At 43.1% G+C, this 22,932-nt stretch overlaps 1 protein-coding gene across 8 annotated transcripts in view; it reads right to left on the bottom strand.

The window, feature by feature from the left end:
* The window catches only part of LOC105493330 (sperm antigen with calponin homology and coiled-coil domains 1), a 316,001-nt gene that overhangs the window by 237,795 nt on the left and 55,274 nt on the right, over positions 1-22,932 (bottom strand). For 2 of the 8 annotated variants that reach the window (XM_011760896.3, XM_011760895.2), the window contains exon 1: positions 9,854-10,241. The exons of 1 other annotated variant lie outside the window; for it this stretch is intronic. The gene's annotated coding sequence lies outside the window, so the exon portion shown is untranslated. Of the gene's footprint in view, positions 1-8,542; positions 8,559-9,853; positions 10,248-18,636; positions 18,860-22,932 lie in introns of those variants that run through there. 5 more of the 8 variants (XM_071082511.1, XM_011760892.3, XM_011760897.3 and 2 more) reach the window with 5 other exon arrangements.

Here is a 22,932-nt window from a genome sequence, read left to right as displayed (position 1 = left end):
CAGTTATCATGTCTCTCTAACTAACTGGAAGCGCCAACTATGATTCACCTTTGCATTTAAAAGCAAAGGCAGATCAGCGGCCTCACCAGCAGCTGGCCGGCATTCAGACTCCTTCTGCTGTGCCTGCTGCCTAGCATCTGGATCGATGCCTTGCATATGGGAAGTGTTCAGAGATTTTCTGTTTGATGAATTAACAAAAAATTAAATGTCCCAGGTGACCTGTGTCAGATATAGTTGGTGTGGTCAGCACTCAGAAAGAATAATACAGCCCAGGAGTCTGGACGAGATGGTCTCTTAATACTATTTTAGATGAATGAATGAATGAACACCAAAGGACAGAGCAACCAGTGCTAGAAAGAAGCCCACTAACAGGCTATGGTGTGTGAGCACAGTGGGTGCTAGAGGGGAAAGTGGTATCTCAGTGAGACCCTAGTCATGGGCTGAACTGTGTCCCTCCCCGCCACCCCCTTCCTATGTTGAAGCCCTAATCCCTAATGTCTCAGAATGTAACTGTATTTGGAGAGAGGGTCTTTAAAGTGGTAATTAAGGTCATATGGGTGGGCCCTAATCCAATATTACTAGTGTCCATTTAAGAAAAGATTAGGACACAGGCACACACAGAGAGATAACCGTGTGAAGATACAAGGTGAATATATATATATATATATATATATATATTTTTTTTTTTTTTTGAGACAGGGTCTTGCTCTGTTGCCAAGGCTGGAGAGCAGTGGCATGATCATAGCTCACTGAAGCCTCAAACTCAACACTGAAGTGATCCTCCCACCTCAGCCTCTTGAATAGCTGGGACAACGTGCACACCACCACACCTGGCTCGTTTTTTTCTTTTTTTAGAAATGGGGTCTCACTGTGTTGCCCAGGCTGGTCTCAAACTCCTGGGCTGAAGCAATTCTCCTGCCTCAGCCTCCCAAAATAACACTTTGACCTTGACTCCAATGTCTGCTTCCAGTGCTGTGAGAAAATTGCTGTCTGTTGTTTAAGACCTACAGTCTGTGATACTTTGTTGTGAGTGACCAAGCAGACTAGCACAACTCTGAAGGATGGCTAGGAGGTTGACATGTGAAAACTGGAGGAGAGGGCATTCCAGGTAAGAAGAGGAGCACCCCCAAAAGCAGGCAAGGAGCGGTGCTGTTTGGCCACAGCGGGCGAGCACGGTGGAAGTTATGCAGAATAGTGCTGGAAAACAGGGTGGCAGCGGATGGCAGAGGCCCAGAATGGCAGGTTAAAGAGCTGAGACTTTGAGGGTGCCTTTTCCTTATGTGACTGGTGGCAACTCAGTATCATCTGTGATGGAAGGAGGCAGCGGGCGCAGCAGGAGGAGTCTGAATGGCTAGCCGGCTGCAGGTGGGGCCACCGCGGCCTAAACTGGCACACATGGGCCCCAGGGGCTCCTGGGGTGGCTTTGGGGGCAGCAAAGGTTTGTTGATTGAAAATTTATGTGTGTGTTATAATGTGGGAAACTCAGGGCCACAGCACGGCTCACCTGTGAAAAGTTAGAGCACAGATCAGAGCAACAAACACATCACGAGATCCTGAGGCCCAGAACGCTGCACCCGTGGGCTCTACATTCCGGACAGATCCCAGTCCACCCCAATCTTCCAGATGCCACCACCCCTCTAATTCACCTCCATCCTCTCCTCAGCCCTCTCCCTCCACCTGGCTAATCTTTCCACACTAACCACAGTGATCCTTTAGAAATGTAGGTCAGATCCCATCACTCCTCTGCTCAGAGCCCTCCAGTGGGTCCCTGTGTCCCTTGGAATAAAACCCAGGCTTCCTACCGTGGTTCACACGCACACCCGCATCCCCACTCCCCAGACCCTCTTCTCCCCTTCACTCCCAGTGCCCTGCTGCACTGGGAAAGAAACACCAGGCTCAAAAGGAGTCATGGGAATTCACTCGTTTACACAAACAGCTGGGGACTGTCTCATTCATTTGTTAGCTGGAGAATCATTCTGGAAGCACCTCCTGTACCTAGGCACTGCAGTAGGCACCAGGACACAGGATGGGCAAAACCAAACACCACCCCTCCCCACCTGGGGCTCACCATCCGGTGTAGGGAACTATCAAATGGCCTTGGAAATACCAGATATCAACTGGGAAAACTCTACTAAAAAAAGGCACTGTGTGACTTTTTAGAGCTTATCCAAGGGGCGCAGGACCCAGGCGGGAGGAAAAGACCCTTTGGTGACCCTCCCAGGATAATAAGCATGAACTGGATGACAAGAGGGATAGAAACCCACAGGCACAGGGAACAGCAAAGTGAGGAGGAGGGATACTGTGGCAGGAAGGAGAAAGCAAGTGTGGGGTGGGGATTTCAAGTTCCTGCAGCTACAGGGGTGAGGCCGGTGAGCAGGACCACCCCCACCTGCACTGATCCCATCATGTGGGCCCGGCCCTCCTCAGGATGGCCAAGGGGATGCCCAAATCTCTCAGCATCCCAAGCCAGCTCACAAAAGCCGCTGGACCGCTTCTGGTCCTGGGGCTCCTCCCATGCAGCAAAGGCTCGCAGGCAGCGCAGGAGAAGCCAGGAAGACTTCCTTTCCCTATGTTTAGACCTCATCAGTGAGACCCAGAGAGGCTCTCAAGCTCCCAGACTCAAGACAACCCGAGACCCTCCCCCGAGGATCGAATTCTTTACCTACCGCGAAACCTCCCCGAGTCTGCCTTCCCCAGCAGGCAGCAAGGCAGGCCCCTTGTTGCTCCTCTGCCCCAAGCCATTTATTGTGGGCACTTGTGGCTCTTTTCGTTACAAGGAGGCCCGTTACCGTAGCAACCAGGTGTGGCTCCCGCAGTCTGTCTCAGAGGGGCCCTCTGATCCCCTGAGTTGTAATGTGTTGCTGGCTTATCTCATTCTTGTAATCAAACAAAATAAATACATGCTCTGCAGTCTCTCCCTCTTTCGGTGATCTCTTTCCTACAGTGTCCTCCCTGAGTTCACTGACAATATCTAATCCTAATACATTCCCTTTCTCCCACATAAATAGCATCCCTCTGTGATCAAAGCAACCCCATCCATGCCTTCTAGACCACGTTCAGAGTTTTGCCTTCATTACTTATCATCTTCACTTGCAAATTTAGCATCATTTCATTTTCATTGTTTCTCACGGTTAAGTCCTTTAAAGATCCATTAATAGGCCGGGCGCGGTGGCTCAAGCCTGTAATCCCAGCACTTTGGGAGGCCGAGACGGGCGGATCACGAGGTCAGGAGATCGAGACCATCCTGGCGAACACGGTGAAACCCCGTCTCTACTAAAAAAATACAAAAAACTAGCCGGGCGAGGTGGCGGGCGCCTGTAGTCCCAGCTACACAGGAGGCTGAGGCAGGAGAATGGCTTAAACCCGGGAGGCGGAGCTTGCAGTGAGCTGAGATCCGGCCACTGCGCTCCAGCCCCGGCGACAGAGCGAGACTCCGTCTCAAAAAAAAAAAAAAAAAAAAAAAAAAAAAGATCCATTAATAATGTTAAGTCAATTTTAGGAACTGTAATAAGTAATGGTAGTTGACAATGGCAACAACTGTGAAAAGAGGCATAAAAGAACCAAAATCTGGGAAACAGGGGTCCCAGTGAAAGGAATGAAGATATGGCGGTAGGGGTGTGGAGAAAGGGATGGAATGGGAGAGACTGGAGTGACCCAGGCTCTCCTCAGAGGACCCTAGTTTCCTTGCGCCTCCTGACCACCCAGGGAAAGGATCCCTCCTCTGTGACTCTCCACCACAGCCCCCAACAGCAGCTTCGCAGCTACCATCACAGTCAGTGATATAATTCATCAGTATTTACTGTCCCTCCTCCCCAACCCATGCGTAGGTCCCTAGAGACTGGCACGTTCTCTCTTGTTCACCCTTATCTCCCGAGGGCCTGGCACACTGCCCAGCTCAGACTGGGTGCTGGATGTCTGCTGGGTGGATAATGGATGAAGAGCTTATTTTGAACCTCAGATGACCGTTTTTTAAACTAGAGAGGCTGGGCACAGTGGTTCACGCCTGTAATCCCAGCACTTTGAGAGATCAAGGTGGGAGGATCACTTGAGCCCAGGAGTTCAAGAACAGCCTGTAGAAAGCCTCTATACCTACAAATAAATAAATAAGCCAGGCATGGTGGTGCACACCTGTAGTCCCTACTCAAGAGGCTACTCAGGAGGCTGATGTGGGAAGACCTCTCGAGCACAGGAGGTTGAGACTGCAGTGAGCTATAATCTCATCACTGCACTCCAGCCTGGGTAACAGAAGAGACCCTGTCTCTACAAATAAATACAAAAATAATAAATCAATAAACCAGAGATAAGGAACACAGGATGGAAAAGAAAATGAGGAGAACAGTGCCTCGGGGGGCGTCTACGAACCATGTGTGGGAACGCAACTGCACAAAACCTGAAAACAGGGACAGGAGATGGAAGAGGTCAGCACCCATCAATAAAGCAGCTTTTCCTCCATGCCTCTTGGGTGGCTTCCTTTTCTAAAACATAAGTTAAGGCCTTTAAAGCATCTTTAAACACTGCCACCAAATGCTTATTCTTCCCAAAATCTGTCACTCGCTTTCCCAACCTTGAGCTTCTACAGCTAGCATCCTGTTCCCAAGATTCTTCTTGCCTGTGGGTCTGGAAAATTGTCTGTTTGTTTACTTTATACAAATACACAAATTCAGACTCATGAAATATTCAAACACAGGAGGATATCTAGCAAGAGGAAAAAGCAACCTTGCCCTAATTCTACTTCCCTCTCCAGAGGTGACACAGGAAACAACAGTTTGATATCACACATCCATTGCTTTTTATTAAATGAATTTTTATGTACAAACAAATAAAAATATATAGCTTATATTTGTAACATAAATATGTTTATATTGTTTATGTTTACTTAAAAACATGTACAGTGCTTTTCTAAGACAAATCAAAGGTAAGCATATTTTACCTTTTGATAGATTTTATAAATTTGCCATACAAAAAAGCTTTACTAATTTTTGTTCCCATTAGTGATGACTGCCAGTGCCTATCTTCCTATGTTCTCTCCACACTGCAATATTATTCATATTTTCCATTTTTGCCAATATGTTGCATGGGAAATGACATTTCATGAGTATTTGGATTTGCATTTCTATGACTATTAATGAGGTTGAACATTGTATGTTTATTGGCCTTCTATATTCCTTCTTCTAGGAATTGCTTTTTTATAACCTTTGCCCATTTTTCTCTGGTGTGTTTTTTCTAGTTGATTGCTGGAATCATTTATTATGAGTAGTACTCTTTGTGGTATGTGGGCTGCATGTATTTCTCTCGGCCACATACCTGTCTTTCAGTGTACCAAGTTTTTAGCATACGGCGACTCAAACGTGTCATTCTTTCCCTCTGTGGCTAACACAACCTTTCCTGTCTCCCAAGATTACATGAAAGGTTGTCTTAAGCCATAGACGGAAAGAATGACATGTTTGACTCTACAAAAATACGAATGTATTTTTACGTATATATGTAATATAATCCATACTCATGTATATAAAGTCATCTCTATATGCCTCAGATAGTCTCTCTACACATCTACCTACACCAATACTTTTTCGGTGTGTGTGTTTTAATTTAGCTTTTATTTCCTCACTCCAACAACCCTATGGAATAGATACTATTATTAATTTTATCCCCATTTTACAGATAATAAGACTGAGGGACAGATAAGTTAAGGCTGAGCCATCTGCCTCCAGTGCCCATGGGCTTAACCAGAATCCTATGTTCACTCAGTACTACTCCACACAACTCATTTTCTCTCCATATCATAAAAGCAACAGGCTGGGTGCGGTGGCTCATGCTTGTAATCCCAGCACTTTGGGAGGCTGAGACGGGTGGATCACCTGAGGTCAGGAGCCCGAGACCAGCCTGGACAACATGGCAAAACCCCATCTCTACTAAAAATACAAAACTTAGCCAGGCGTGGTGGCGGGCACCTGTAATCCCAGCTACTCAAGAGGCTGAGGCAGGAGAATCACTTGAACCCGGGAGGCAGAGGTTGTGGTGAGACAAGATTGCACCACTGTACTTCAGCCTGGGCCACATAGCAAAATTCCATCTCAAAAAAAAAAAAAGCAACAAAAGTTATCACAGTGTGATAATGGCGTAGAAATAGATTGCTCCTGTAAATAATCAAATAATCCAGAAAAATCATATAATAGAAAAGCTGGAGATATATAAAGAAAAAATCATAAAATATTAGAAAACATAAGGGTGGCTCATAAATGATACTGGAAAAACTGGTTAGCATTTTTTAAAGTCAGTTTAAATTTACTTTCACATCATCCGTGAAAGAAAATACTAGAAGAAAATAAACGACTTAAAAACAGAGAAATTAGATCTCTAATATAGAAGACTTACCAAAAAAAATGAACCAATTTGACTATATAAAAATGTTAAATGACTGCATGTGTTTTAAAAACTCATTTTAAAAAGGTAAACAATAGACTGGGGAAAATAACTGACAAAAATATGGCAAATAAATCTTACCCATATAAATCGGCCCCAAAAAGCCAGCATTATGATCCCATAAAATGATCAAAAGAGAAAGTACAACTTATAAACAAGCACGTAAAAAATGTTCAGCCTAGCTGTATTAAAAGAAATGCAAAATACCATAAAGAGGTTCGGTTCTGTTTTTCTTACTCTTTTTTCCCCATGATGCTGTTGGCTGGTGGAATGGATGAAATTGAATGAATGCTCCAACACACTGTGTTGACAGAAAGTAATTTAGCAACACATACCAAGCACCATTAAAATGGTTATGCCCTTTTACCCAGTAATCTCACATCTGAAACTCTACCCTACAGATACAATCCAAAAACATAAGGAAAGTTCCATGGACAAAGACAGTTACTAATCTACTACTTATAATAGCAAAAAACAAAACAAAAAAAAAAAAAAAAAGAAAAGCAACCAAATTTTAAAAAACAGGGAAGAGTTAAATAATTTATGGACCAATCACTTAATAAAATATTTTACGCCATTAAATAATTGTCAAACTAGGCTGGGTGCAGTGGCTCATCCCTGTAATCCCAGGACTTTAGGAGGCCAAGGCAGGCAGACCGCTTCAACTCAGGAGCTCAAGACCGGCCTGGGAACCATAGTGAAACTCCATCTCTACCAAAAATACAAAAATTAGCTGGGCATGGTGGCACACGCCTGTAATCCCAGCTACCTGGAAGGCTGAGGTGGGAGGGTAGCTTGAGGCTGGGAGGCGGAAGTCACAGTGAGCTGAGATCGCGGTACTGCACTCCAACCTGGGCGACAGAGAGTGATTCTGTCTCAAAAGAATAATAGAGTAATAATTGTGAAACTACATAACATTTTTAAAGCCTTATGCTATAATGTCTAGTTGTACAGGTAGAAAGAAATATATAATTTTTTTAGAGACAGGATCACACTCCGTCACTCAGAGTGAAATGCAGTGGTGAGATCATAGTTCATTGTAACCTCGAATTCCTAGGCACGAGTGATCCTCTGGAGTAGCTGGGACTACAGGCATGCAACACCACACCTGGCTAATTATTTATTTTCTTATTTTAATTTTTATTTTTTTGAGACAGGGTCTTGCTCTGTTGGCCAAGGTAAAATGCAGTGGCATGATCACAGCTCACTGCAGCCTCAACCTCCTGATTTCAAGCGATCCTCTTACATCAGCCTCCTGAGTAGCTGGCGCTACAGGTGCATATCACCACACCCAGCTTGTGTTTTGATTTTTCTGTAGAGATGAGCTATCACTATGTTGCCCAGGCTGGTCTTGAACTCCTGAGCTCAAGCAATCTACCTGCTTCAGCCTCCCAAAGTACTGGGATTACAGGCATGACCTACCGTGCCCAGCCCTGGCTAATTTTTTTTTCTTTTTATTTTGGAGACAGTGACCTTGCTATGTTTCCCAGGCTGGTCTCGAACTCCTGGTCTCAAGCAATCCTTCTTCTTCTCCTCCTGAGTAGCTGGGATTTCAGGTGCGAGCCACCGCACCCAGCAAGAAATACAGAAATTTTAACAGTTGGTTTAGGGTGTGGGATTAAGTTACTATTTTCTCCAATTTCCGAATTTACTGAAATGCCATATCAGAGCACGAGCTCTGGATTGAGAGATACTTGCGTTCCCATCCTGGCTGCACCACTCACCTACCTGTCCACCCATCTCTCTGACCTCTGCCAAGTTACATAACCTCTCTAGGCCTCTGCATCCTCAGCTATAAACTGAAGACCATAAAGGTAGCTACCTCATGGGGCTGCTGGGAGAATCAAATGAGATGATGTCATACAGTGAGAGCTCAAAATTACTTTGATCATTTAAAAAAAAAAAAAGTTAACGTAATGCGGCCGGGTGCGGGGGCTCACACCTGTAATCCCAGCACTTTGGGAGGCCAAGACAGGTGGATCACCTGAGGTCAGGAGTTCGAGACCAGCCTGGACAACGTGGTGAAACCCTGTCTCTACTAAAAATACAAAAATTAGCTGGGCGTGGTGGCATGCGCCTGTAGTCCCAGCTATTCAGGAGGCTATGACAGGAGAATCACTTGAACTCGGGAGGCAGAGGTTGCAGTAAGCAGAGATCAAGCCACCACACTCCAGCCTGGGTGACAACAGCGAGGTTCCGTCTGAAAAAAAAAAAAAGTTAACACATTGGAAAAATAAAATTGGAATGAGGAATGATACTTCACAAGTGGTGGTTTATTTCAATTTCACGTTTTCAAATGAGTTTAGTATTGCTTATTTTGCACCCCCTCTCCTGCCTTGGGGGCTCCTCCGTTTGGACAGCCTTGCATGTTAACTCACTTGGTAAAGGAAAGGTTAAAGGAAGTGAAACACGGCTACTCTAAAACAGAACCACAGAGACACAGAGTCCACGGAGCTGAGCTGTAAAGGAGCAGAAGCAGCCACACCAGTGAGTTCTGCAGCAGGAGCAGCACCTTCGCATTCTATCGAGAAGGGGCAGAAGCCACATTTCCCAAGAAAACTTAGTGTGGACCTCCTGCACCGCTAAGCTAAACATTTTATTCCAATAGGAAACTAGAGTCAGTGGGATAAGGAAATAAAAAGCAAAAACTTAATTTCTAGAAACAGAGTGGGTAAGAGAGATTTTAAGGTATCTTCAGCCCTGTGAGGGGGTATGGAGGAAAACGGTCTCAAGCAACCATATAATAAATAACTTCTCAGAAAAGCCGCCAACTTTATCATATTATTGCTTGAAATTCTGCCATCTGGGTTTCACAAGCATCTCATTTCAGACCCTAACACGACGCATGTATTGCCCAGATGTTGAGCACTGGGACATTATCAGACCCTCTGCCAGATGACAGGGCACACTACAGTGCTGATCTCCAAGGGGAGATGACTCGAGAACGTTCCAGGGGCTAAGCACTAGTTAAGTGGGTGGTTCTCTTCACAGGACCTTAGACATCCCACACTTGGCAAAAAGAATGCACAGAAGCAGCCCTATTCACCCTGGATGGGAAAATAATCTACACACTGCTACTAATTAGTACTCACAGCGCTTCTTTTCTAAAGAACTTCATATATTTACTTGAAGTCGGCATTAATCATCCTTTCCTTGCAAGATGAAACAGGTGACAAGCAGCGAGAAGACCATTTTCTTTCAAGACATCAGAAGATGGGTTTCAAATCCTTTTTCAGCCCCCCCCAAAATCATGCATGTGTCATTAACTTATCCAGTCCATGCACCACGGGAGAATGTATTCATACTGCCTTAGTCACACCAAGATCTACTGGGTCTGTAAGACATTGTACCTAAAGCAGAAGCAACCTCTTCCCCAGCTATCCTAAGATTTTCCATCTCTGTCTTAAATAATAACCAACCATGTACTTACTTCAAAACTCTGCTTCTCCTGCTTCTCGGGAGCTGCCGACCTCAATCAGCAAGTCAGCCACTCTATTCTGAGTTTGGTGCTGGCCTGGGAGGAAAACCACACTCGGAGGGGGCTGGGCAGAGAGCGCTTGAGCAACGCTTCACTCAGGAAGCAGGCGGGCTCTGCTCTCCCCAAGTTCTGATGGCCTCTCCCCCTCTCTCTCCTGCCTCTCACAATGTCTCTCTCTCCTCTCTCTTTCTTACACGCACACATGCACAAAGTGCAAAATCATATTTCCATCCTACTTGGTCCTCAATGCTTAATTTGTACGTCTCCAAAATGTAAGGGTTTCAAGATGTAGGCTGGCTAGCTTTTTGCTGATTGCTCCCTGAGACACTGAACAGATTTAAAAACAAAAACAAAAACTCAGTCTGCTCTCCACAAATGCATTTACCCTGAAGCTTCAGCCGTGCCCCACCACCTTGCCATGACCCTGTGAGCACTGTGAGTTCTAGGTGGGAAGGGGAAGTCGGGCTGCGACCAGGAAGCATATCGCAGCAGGGGCTCCTGGTGAGCCAACTAAAGGGATCTCAGAGGTAGGCATCTGAAACTCCTAGGCTTCAATAATTGGTTGTAATTTTTTTCATTCCAAATAAATCTTTTCATACTTAATTTTGAATTCAGGGAGCTCCAAAATGATATGGGCATCCTCACAAAACCTGGGGTCTACGCTCCCTGCTACTATGGACGGCCTAGAGTCAGCCCCAGTGACAATGACCTACTGCAACGGGGAGCAAATACACTGCCCAGAAAACACCGAAAAAATGTTCTGAAGGTAAACGAGCAACCTGTGTTATATCCACAGGCACCAAGAACTCCATCAGCAGGCCTGGGCTAAGCTTAGTCATTGCCACAAGCTGCATTTTTACTGCTATTTTACTGGATAATAGGTGTGGAAGGCAGCCAGTCTGCTCTTGCATGGCAGAGAGCTCTTATATAGCAGGTGGCATGGGTTTGCAGAGCCTCTGTGACACAGAATCCCCCATGTTCACTATAATTCTAACTCCAGACTCAGACTCTGTCATTCTAAAGAGAGTGCAGTAAAGAACAGTTCAGAGCCAGTCTGGCCTGGCACGGCAGCCCCATGCCCCACCTGGCCAAGGCTGCTGCCTCTCATGGCCATCCCGCTTTGCCTTGAAGGAGACAACAGGCACAATGCACTGAACCTGCTCTCACTGAGGAACACCCATCCTCCTGGGGGGCAAGGGGCATACAGGGTCCTAACTCATCTCGGTGACTCCCCATGTGGCACCATGGCACAGACACAGGAGGTGGTAGTGGTAGGGACTCTGCAAATGACAGACACCTAACTCAAGTTTGCTTAAGCAAAATAGTGAGTTTGTTGGCTTTACTGATTTAGGAAAGTCTAGGATGAATTCAGGCTGGCTTTAAGCCAGCTAGACCTTGAGGTCCAATGATGTCATCAGGAATGGTTTTGAATCACCTGTAACTTCACTCTTCTAAACTAGTATGATTCAAACAGGGGTGCTCTGAGGATAGGAAGGCCTTGCCCGGCAGCACCGCAGGACTAGAGGTCTTTAGCATTTGAGATTCCAGATTAGAGAGTCTCTCCCAGAAAAGAGCCTGAGGTGATACACTGTCCAACCCATTCGCAGTGGAGAGGGACCTGGATGATTGGCAGCTCCACTAATTATGGGAAAAGCAGTTTCCAAAAGGAGAAAAAAAGCTAGGCAGAAAAAAAGTACAAGCTAGTCACTCAACAGCGTCTCGGATTATTAAGCCTTTCATGTGATCATGTCTTACTTCCCTCATTACACTGTAAATCTATCAATAGAAAGATACACACAAAATGTTAACAGTGCTTATCTCTCAGACTGAGGGTCATTTACTTTTTAAATTCACATTGTAGCTTCTAAATTTTCTCAAATAAGTATTATTAACCTTATAATAAAATAATATACCTAAATAAGTTATCACATGTTTAAAAAAATCCTACTTACAATAGTAACTATCCATAAATAGACCTGGTAAGAAAGTTACAGTCGCCCCCCAAAATTCATGCTTTTCTGAATGACAAAAAAGAAGACTGGATGAAAAGCATACCATGCTCTCCCAATGGATATTCATTCTCTGTAAACAATTTTATAAATGTGATGTAATTCCAATAAAAATTCTAATCAGATTAGAAATATGATGAAAATTATTTATAAAATTATCCTAAAATTCATCTGGTAGAATAATTGATTATTCTCTATAGAAGCTATGAAATAATGGCCGGGCGCGGTGGCTCAAGCCTGTAATCCCAGCACTTTGGGAGGCCGAGACGGGCGGATCACGAGGTCAGGAGATCGAGAGACCATCCCGGCTAACACGGTGAAACCCCGTCTCTACTAAAAAATACAAAAAAACTAGCCGGGCGAGGTGGCGGGCGCCTGTAGTCCCAGCTACTCGGGAGGCTGAGGCAGGAGAATGGCGTAAACCCGGGAGGCGGAGCTTGCAGTGAGCTGAGATCCGGCCACTGCACTCCAGCCTGGGTGACAGAGCAAGACTCCGTCTCAAAAAAAAAAAAAAAAAAAAAAAAAAAAGAAGCTATGAAATAACTTGATTCTTCTCTAAAGAAGAAAATTCCATACACACACACACACACACAAACCATTTGTACTACCAGATAGTAAAATAGATCAGAAAAGTAAAAAATTACAATGGCAAGGTTTAGGAATACAAAGAAGAGCACTGGATCATGGCAAAGCCCAGAAATAAGAATTTAGATTATGACGAAGATGGCATGACTAATCTAGGATAAAGAATGGATTGTTTTAGCTGAGCACAATAGCTGGTGAGCTTGTAATCTCAGCTACTTGGGAGGCTGAGGAGGGAGGATTGCTTGAGCCCAGGAGATCAAGGCTGTAGCACACTATGATTGTGCTTGCAAATAGCCACTGCACTTCAGCCTGGGCAACATAGTGAGACCCTGTCCCAAAAAACTAAAAAAGAAAAAAGATAAAAGACCACACTTCAACCTGGGTAACATAGTGAAATCTTGTCTCGAAAAATTAAAAAAGAAAAAAGAAAGAAAATATAGGAGATTATCCTGAATATGGTAGGAGAGGCCTCTCTGAGCCTACAGGCAAAGGCAGAATACATAAAGAAAAAACAGATGTGACTTACTTGAAAATTGAAAACCTCTGAAAAAAAAAAAAAACCCACTATAAACAACTTGAAAATGTCAATGACAAGATGAGACAAACATGTGTGCATAACCTTTGGTTCCGTTATTCCATTTGTAGGAATGTATCCTACAAAAATACTCATGAATGAATGAATACAAAGCTATCTGAGCAGGAGTGATGAGCTTATCCTTGATTATAACAACAACAATGGCAAGAAAAGAAATAACTTAAAGTCTAATTGGTTAGATTATGGTATATCCACATAATTAAGCCTTATGCAGCCATTAAAAGTGATAATAGATACAATATAGATAAGATATAGGAAAATCCTCAACAAAACACTAGCAAACTAAACCTAAAAACATACATAAAGGATTATATACCATGACCAAATGGAATTTATCCCAGAAATTCAAAGTTGGTCAAAATCAATGTAATTTGCCATAGTAATAGAATAAAGGACGAAACCATATGATCTTCTCAATAGATGCAGAAAAAGCATTAGACAAAATCCAACAGATTTTCATAATATAAACACTGAACAACTAGACATAAAAGTGAACTTCCTCAACTTGATAAAGGGCAAGCTCAAAACACTCACAACTAACATTGTACTTAGTGTGAAAATCTGATAGCTTTCTCCTAAGATCAGAAACTAGACAAGCGTGTCTCTGCTCTCACCACTTCTCGTCCACATTATACCAGAGGCTTCAGTCTGGACAATTAGGCAAGAAAAAGAAAGAAAACGCATCCAGATTGGTAAGAAAGTAAAATTAATTCTAATTACAGATGACATGCTCTTGTAGGTATAAAATCATAAGGAATTTACAACAAAAAAAGCTGTTAGGGCTAATAAAGGAGTTCAGAAAGGCTGCAGAACACAAGATGTTACAAAAATCAATCCATTGTATTGCTACACACTTGCAATGAATAATCCAAATATACTCAGAAACCAATTCCATTTATAATATCATCAAAAAGAATAAAATATTTATATGTTTATAAAATATTTATAAATATGTTTAATTATAAAATATTTATAAATATGTATGAATAAGTAAGTGGAAGATCTACACACTGAAAACTACAAAATGTCATTGAAAAAACTAAAGAAATCAAGTAAATAAACAGACATCCCATGTTCACATAAGACAGTCATATAGACCAATGGAATAGAATTGACAGTCCAGAAGTGAACCCATAAATTTATGGTCAGTTGATTTTCAACAAGGATGCTAGGACAATCCAATGGGAGACAGTCTTTCCAACAAATTATGCTGGAATAACTGGATATCCACATACAAAAGAACAAAGTTAGACTCCTACCTCATACTATATACAAAAATCACCTCAAAGTACAAGAGCTAAAACTTTACAACTCTTGGAAGAAAACATAGCTATAAAACTTCATGACTATATCAGACAGTATTTTCTTAGAGATGACATCAAAAGCAGAAGTAAGCAAAGACAAACTAGATAAAGTGGACTTCACAAAAATTAAAAACCTTTTGCTTCAAAAGATACTGTCAAGAAAATGAAAGGATATGCAGCCATAAAAAAGAACATGTCCTTTGTAGGGACACGGATGGAGCTGGAGGCCATTATCCTCAGCCGCCAGCTAATGCAGGCGAATACTGCATGTTCTCACTTATTAGTGAGAGCTAAATGATGAGAACTCATAAACACAAAGAAGGAAACAGACACTAGAGGGTAGAGGTTTGGAGGAGGGAGAGGAACAGAAAAGCTAACTATTGGGTACTGGGCTTAATTCCTGGGTGATGAAATAATCTGTATAACAAACCCCTGTGACATGAGTTTACCTATGTGATAAACCTTCACATGTACCCCTGAACCTAAAATAAGTTTTAAACAAAATGAAAATGAAAAGATAACCCACAGAATGGGAGAAATCATTTGCAAATCCTATATATGATAAGGGTCTACTATCTATAATGTGTAAAGATCTCTTAAAACTCAATAACAAAAAGACAAATAACCCAACTGAAAAGTGGGCAAAGGATCTGAATGGATATTACTCCAAATAGACTATACAATACAAGTGGCCAACAAGCACGTGAAAAGAAGCTCCATATTAGACAAATCAATCATTAGGTATTCTGCAAATCAAAGCCACTGGGAAATACCACTCCACGTCAACTGGGATGGCTCCAGCCAAAAGGACAGATATTAACAAGTGCTGGTGAGGATGTGGTGACACTGGAACCCTCATACATTGCTTATGTAAATGTGAAAAAGTACAGCCACCGTGAAAAACAGTTTGGGGAGTCCCTCAAAAAGTTACACACCTTTACTATTATGACCCAGTAACTCCAGTCCTTGGTATATATCCAAAAGAATTGAAAACAGAAGTTCAAGCAAAAACTTGCAGACAAATGTTCACAATAGCACTCTTCACAGTAGCCATAAAGCAGACAAAAAAAACCAATGGCCATCAGCTGATGAATGGATAAATATAAAATGTACATCCACACAGTGAAATACTATCCATCAGTAAAAATGAATAACGTACCGATACATGGATGAACCCTGAAAACCTTATGTTGAACAAAAGAAGCCACACAGGCTGGACACCGTAGCTCACCCCTACAATCCCAGCACTTTGGGAGGCTGAAGCAGGCAGATGACTTGAGCCCAGAAGTTTGAAACCAGCCTGGCCAACATGGCAAAATCCTGTCTACCAAAAAAACAAACCAGGTATGGTGGTGTACATCTTGGTCCCAGCTACTTGGGAGGCTGAGGTGGGAGGATCGCAGAGTTTGCAGTGAGCTGAGATTGCAGCACTGCACTCCAGCCTGGGTGACAGAGCAAGATCCTGTCTCAAAAAAAAAAAAAAAAAAAGAGAAGCCACACGCAGACCATATATTGTATAATTCCACTTCTACGGAATGTCCAGAAGAGGGGAATTCAGACAAACAGAAAGTACTTGAGTGGCTGCCACAGGATGAGGGAAGGAGCGATGGAAGGGTGGTAACTGCCCTGGGTTTTCAGGGTGGGGGGTAATGGAATGTTCTAGAATTTGATAGCAGTGACTGTTGTATAACCTTGTGAAGATACAGACAAATCACCATATTGTTCACTTTTAAAGTATGAATTTTATGGCAGTGAATTTAAGTGAATACATGCTATCTCTATAGAAATATTATATATACTATAAATATGTTAAAAATATTATAAATATGTAAACATTTATATAAATGTGAATATATGTGAGTTTACAGCATCTCAATATAGAAAGTGATACTATAAAATATCCAGTGATCTAGAACAATGATGACAATATATGTTGGTGGAAAATACAAATTGTAAAGTGTTTGCAGTAGGAGCTCATATTTACATTTAGGTATATAAAAAAGACTGAAAAAAAATCTGTATATTAAGAATGGTTAGGCTGGGTGTGGTGGTTCACACCTGAAATCCCAGCACTTTGGGAGGCCGAGGTGGATGGATCACCTTAGGACAGGAGTTCAAGAGCAGTCTGGCTAGTATGGTAAAACTCTGTCCCTACTAAAAATACAAAAATCAGTTGGGCCTGGGGGTGTGCACCGGTAGTCCCAGCTCCTCGGGAGGCTGAGGCAGGAGGATCACTTGAACCTGGGAGGCGGAGGTTTCAGTGAGATTGCACCATTGTACTCTAGCCTGGGTGACAAAGTGAGATTCCATCTCCAAAAAAAAAAAAAAAAAAGAATGGTTATCTAGGTGGTGGAATAATAGGAAATTTTAATTTTCTTTATGCTTTTTAAATTTTTCTACACTGTTTACTATGAACATGTAACAGTTTTGTAATTTTTAAAAATCTATTTAAGACTGGGCACAGTGGCTCACACCTGGAATCTCAGCACTTTGGGAGGCAGGAGGATTACTTGCATCCAAGAGTTCAAGACCAGCCTGGGCAACATAAGAGCCCTTATCTCTACCAAAAAAAAAAAAATTAATTAACCAGGTGTGGTGGTATGGCACCTGTAGTCCCAGCTACTTGGGAGGCTGAGATGGGAGAACTGCTTGAGCCCAGGAGGTTGAAGGTACAGTGAGCAGTGACTGTGTCACTGCACTACAGCCTGGGCAAAACTCTATCTCAAAAAAAAAAAAAAAATCTACTTAAGCATAACAACCATTATGTATCCTGACAGCATCAGACTCTATTTGTAAATTCATGGCTTATATTGCAGAAAATAAATTCCATTCAACCTGAGGAAGGCTTTCTTAATTGTAGAAATAATTAAACCCTGCACAAGACATCCTTTGCAGGGACTCTAAATCTCTCCTCCTGGATTCTGTAAGAACAGAGTAAGATGATCGACTATAATGGCATTTGAGGTGTTCATTTGCAGGGAGACCGGGCAGTATCAGGGTAGCCAAGCTCTAGGAGCCGGATGGATGACTCCACACCAATGCTCTTCCACTGAAGGAATCTCTGTGCAGGCTAAGTTCCTCAGTGGGCATCCAGCCCGCTCTCCACAGAACAAGAATTCCTAAATGCTAGCCAAAAATCAAAGCTTAAAAATGCTCTGTTTGCTCTTGGAAAACAAATTTATCAACCCTAAAAATAACTAGGAGAAAGGCAAAGATGAAAATGACTCTGAGTGAGTTTCAAACAGATGTTTGGCTAATTTTTGCAAAGGCTGTTAGAATAAGAGTCCTCAGAGAGGGGTACCCAGGAGACTCTTAATGATTCTGGATGAAAGGGCACACTCCCAGAGGTAAAAAAGGTAAAAAGCTTCATGGGTTTTGGAGTTTCACCTAGCCAGCCACAGATCCAGTTTTTATTACCAGAAAATGGGTATGAATGGAAATTATTTATCTGATGGTATGGTGTTATGATTGATTGATAGACAGACAGAGATAGGTAGGTAGGTAGATAGATAGATAGATAGATAGATAGATAGATAGATAGATAGATAGATAGATAGATAACAAATTATAACAAGGGCTATGGGCATTAGGAACCTGTTCCTGGCTCCTGATGCCTATAGTTCTTCTTATAATTTCAGGGCCCTTTAGGCCTCAGGAAACAGAATCTCTCTCTCTGAACTTCTCCTGTCCTTTCACCTGCCCGAGACAGGACCCTAATCTAATTATGGGTCAGAAGTCCCTCAATCTAGAGAGAGTCCTACCCATACCCTAAAGGAAGGAATGCTACACAGAGAGGCCAAGAAAAGTCTTGGAGAGATGGGCATGCTGGGTTTAGATCATGTACTTTTCGTCCAATCACATTTCTACATGGCTGTGGTGCCTATGCAATGAAGCCTCCACAAAACCCCAAAAGGTCACAGTTCAGAGAGCGTCTGGACAGCTGAACACCTGGAAGTTTCTGGAAAGTAGTGCACCCAGGAAGGGAGTGGAAGTTCTATGCCCTTTCCCCATCCCTTGTCTTACGCTTCTCTTCATCTGTATCCTTTGCGATATCCTTTATAATAAACTGATCAATGTAAGTTAGTGTTGCCTAGAGTTTTGTGAGGTGCTCCAGCAAATTAGTTGAACCCAAAGAAGGAGTCATGGGAACCCCAACTTGAAGCCAGTTGGTCAGAAGTTCCAGAGGCCCAGACTTGAGACTGGTGTCTGCGGAAGGGGGCAGCCTTGGGGCCTGAGTCTCACCCTGTGGGATCTGATGCTCTCTCCAGGTAGATAGCGTCAGAGTTGAACTGGAGAACACCCAGCTGGTGTCCACTGCTTCTGGAGAGAAATCCCCACACATTTGGTCACAGAAGTCTTTTTCCATGTTGATGACTGTTGCTGTGGTGTGAGAGCAGAGGAAAAACCCCAGTTTGAGTGGGTTTTTCCAAAACAGGTGGGTTAGCAGATCATAATGAATATGCAAATTGCTAAACAAAATCTGAAATGTGACATAAGCATGTAGTTTAGAAATATATTGCTCTTCTTTGTAATATATATAAGGTCTGACTATAACTGCTCATTTCTACTAAGAGGAATTTGACTTCCATGTTAACCAAACCATCTCTTTAGGTGACTTTTTAATTTTTGTTCTAAAGCATAAAATTTTACCATAAGAAAGTACACAGGGAGAACTAATTACAGAGGGAAACATACCACACCCGGCAAGGAGTGGTTAGTGCGGTTGGCCTTCTCATGAGCTATAAGACAAGGTCCATCATGCCCTCCCTGTGAAAACATAACGGCAAGGGCTTTCTGTAAGTACATGGCTAGAAACAAGAAGTTCGTGGGCTTACAAGTTACAATACGCTGGTATATTTTCAGTTTTAAAAACAATACTGTGGTGCCAGGTGAATTCATACGCCGAAGGTCACGTAGCACAACCTTGAGAGGTCCTGTAGGGATGGAAGATGCCTGGCACCGGGACAGATCCTCCTGCTGTCCTCCCACCCCAGCACTGAACACCCTCTGCTTCTAGCGTCATGTACCTGCCACCCACACTGTGCTTCCCTCCCAGGCTGTGTGAGGATACAGTAAGGCTATGCATACATTTGCATTTGTTTAATTAGCCAGAAAGAGAAAAGCAGTTACCCTTTTGATTCCAAAGCAGATGTTCAACTAATTTGGGGAAAGAACAAGAGTCCCGGAGAGTCTGAAGAATGACTCATCGTCAATCCCCCACAAGTTTCATCACAGTTGGTGGTGTGCCCGTTCTCTCGACTCTCCTGCCCTCAGGGTTCTGGATGTGCAATGCCCTTCTCTGGCCCCCAGCTGCTCCTCTTTTGGCTGTCCCAGCATCACACTCCCTCCGAGCTGGGTTTGCAAGCTCACAAGAAGCTGAAGCCCTGACTCCTGCCTCTTCCTGGTTTCTTCCATGCCCTGCTGGTCTCACTTAACCTCGCTGACTAGTGTGAAACCCCAGGATCACCTCCCTCTGCCAACTCGGGCCCTGCTTACTCAGCCACCAACCAGAGACTGCCAACTCATTCTTCTTCATTCCTGATCTAGGTCTCCAAACAGAACTGAAAAACTGAACTGCCCTGAGGCCATTTGGCCCTCAGTACCTCTACGTGATTGATTTATTCATTTCTAACTGTCTTCTTCTCAAACCTCTCAAGGCATTCTAAATGCCTTGTTCTGTTAGGTTTAACTCAGAGGGAAGGGTTACTAGCCTGACTGGGATCTTAGGCCAAGCACTACTCTCTACTTTAGCCTTATTAACAAAGCTGATAGTCTGATTCAGTCTGCCTGATTCCTGACTCTCACTTCTTGATGGATTCTGAACTGCCTGTATGTGCGATGGCAGTTGGGGGTGAGGAGGTGAAGGGGAATGATGCCAACAATTGTTTTCCGGTCCCCTGACAACTATCTTTGTACCTTTGTTCCCACCTTCCTCTACATGAAGGGGTCTTCTCTGAGTCCACAGAAAGTAGAATGAAGAAATGGATAAAGATAAAAGCGGCAATTAATTAAACAGAAAACATTTTTTAAATGACCTTGAAGATTAATAAAATGAAAAGTTGATGTTTTGAAAGGACTAACAAGATAGAACCCTGGCAAATCTAATCAAGAAAGAAAAAAGGAAGGTATCCAAATTAGAAACAAGAAAGAGGACGTAATTACATATAAGGATTTGTAAACTAGGCAAAGCAGATCATTTTCTAGGAAAACATAGGTTACCAAAATTAACTCAAGAAGAAACAAACAGTCCAACAGAAAAAAAGGCAAAGGACATGAAAAGGCAATTCACAAAAAAGAAAAATACAAATGACTGCTAAACATAAGAAAAGATGCTTAACCCATCTAATAGGAACAAATATGAGCTAAAGCAATGAGGTATTTTTAAATCCATCATGCAGACTAACATTTTAAAAAGAGATAAGACTATTAGCAAAAATGTAGAAAATAGGCTCTTTCATGGCTCTTGAGAGGCAGTTGGGATAGGAATTATAAGGAGTGACTTCATATTTACTCTATTTCTATATATTTGGCTTTTTATAAGAATGTGTTTCTTGGCCAGGCACGGTGGCTCACGCCTGTAATTCCAACACTTTAGGAGGCCAAGGTGGGCAGATCACTTGAGGTTAGGAGTTCGAGACCAGCCTGGCCAACATGGCGAAATCCTGTCTCCACTAAAAATACAAAAATTAGCCGAGCATGGTAGCGTGCACCTGTAATCCCAGCTACTCGGGAGGCTGAGGCAGAAAAATCTCTTGAACCTGGGCGGCGGAAGTTGCAGTGAGCCAAGATCGCACCACTGCACTCCAGCCTGGGTGACAGAGTGAGACTCTGTCTCAAAAAAAAATGTGTTTCTTGCATTATACCTGAAATTTGGGCCTGGCTTGGTGGCTCATGCCAGTAGGAAAGCGCTTTAGGAGGCTGAGGCAGGAGGATCACTTGAGCTCAGGAGTTTGAGACTAGCCTGGGCATCATAGCAAGGCCCCATCTCTACAAAAGATTTTTAAAAATTAGCCAGGCACAGTGGCACATGTAATCCCAACTACTCGGGAGGCTGAGGTGGGAGGATCAGATGAGCACAGGAATTCAAGTCTGTAGTGAGCCGTGATCACACCACTGCACTCCAGCCTGGATGAAAGAGGGAGATCCTGTTTAATTTTAAAATAAAAATACCTGAAATATTTTGGATGGAAATTTTAAGCCTTTTAATGCATAAAGGTTAATGCTATGACTGTTACTGTGTGTTTGGACTGGAGAACAAATAATTTTTTTTTTTTTTTTTGAGATGGAGTCTCGCTCTGTCGCCCAGCCTGGAGTGCAGTGGCCGGATCTCAGCTCACTGCAAGCTCCACCTCCCGGGTTCATGCCATTCTCCTGCCTCAGCCTCCCAAGTAGCTGGGACTACAGGCGCCCACTACCATGCCCGGCTAATTTTTTGTATTTTTTTTAGTAGAGACGGGGTTTCACCATGCTAGCCAGGATGGTCTCAATCTCCTGACCTTGTGATCCGCCCGCCTCAGCCTCCCAAAGTGCTGGGATTACAGGCGTAAGTGACCATGCACGGCCACAGAATAATTTGAAATAAGGACATAGACAAAATAGTTTATGGATCTGAAATATTATAGGTAAGAAAGGAAAATTAGAAAAATAAGCAGCAAAGTATAGACTGGATATGATACAGGAGAAAATCATATATACAAAGCATTAGTTCCATGAGGGCAAATATGCTGGCTTGTTTTGCAGAGTGCCTAGCACACAGGAAGCCCTTAATACGTATTTGTTGAACAAATGAAAGAAAAATGGGACCAAAGTCAGTAAGTTATAGAAAACATTTTAAAATGTTATGTGATTGGTAAGGGAAGTAACTTGAAGACCTTCCAAATGTTTCTGTCAAGAAATCAATTTCCTCATAGGCCTTGCTTAGCCGCGTGATGATCAACTAGGGGATTTACTTGCTTATAGCAATCAAAGGTCAAGGTTCCCAAAGGTTGCATCTTTAAGGATCTACCATCTTTAAGGATCTACCAGGTGCACTCTCAGACTGGCCTCTAGCATGGTCCTTGTCACCAGATGGCTACAGCCCAATGCACACACAACCTGAGGATGGAGGACACATGGAGGCCCATGGAAGTTCATCAAAAGCTACACTGGGAGTTCCTATTTCAAAAGAAACAAATGGGCCAGGCGTGGTGGCTGATGCCTGTAATCCCAGCACTTTGGGAGGCCCAGGTGGGTGGATCACTTGAGGTCAGGAGTTCCAGGTCAGCTTGGGCAACATGGTGAAACATCGTCTCTACTAAAAATACAAAATTTAGCCTTTGGGGCATGGTGGCAGGTACCCGTAATCCCAGCTACTCAGGAGGCTGAGGCAGGAGAATTGCTTGAACCTGGGAGGTGGAGGTTGCAGTGAGCCAAGATCACGCCACTGCTCTCCAACCTGGGTGGCAGAGCAAGACTGTCTCAAAAAGAAACAAAGAAACAAATGAAACAATTTTGTTCACATATATTTCATAAATTTGAAATGTTAAAGGTATTATGGTC

The sequence above is a fragment of the Macaca nemestrina genome, chromosome 17 (assembly GCF_043159975.1).
Source record: "Macaca nemestrina isolate mMacNem1 chromosome 17, mMacNem.hap1, whole genome shotgun sequence".
Taxonomy (NCBI): domain Eukaryota; kingdom Metazoa; phylum Chordata; class Mammalia; order Primates; family Cercopithecidae; genus Macaca; species Macaca nemestrina.
This window is presented reverse-complemented; position numbering and strand designations above follow the sequence as displayed.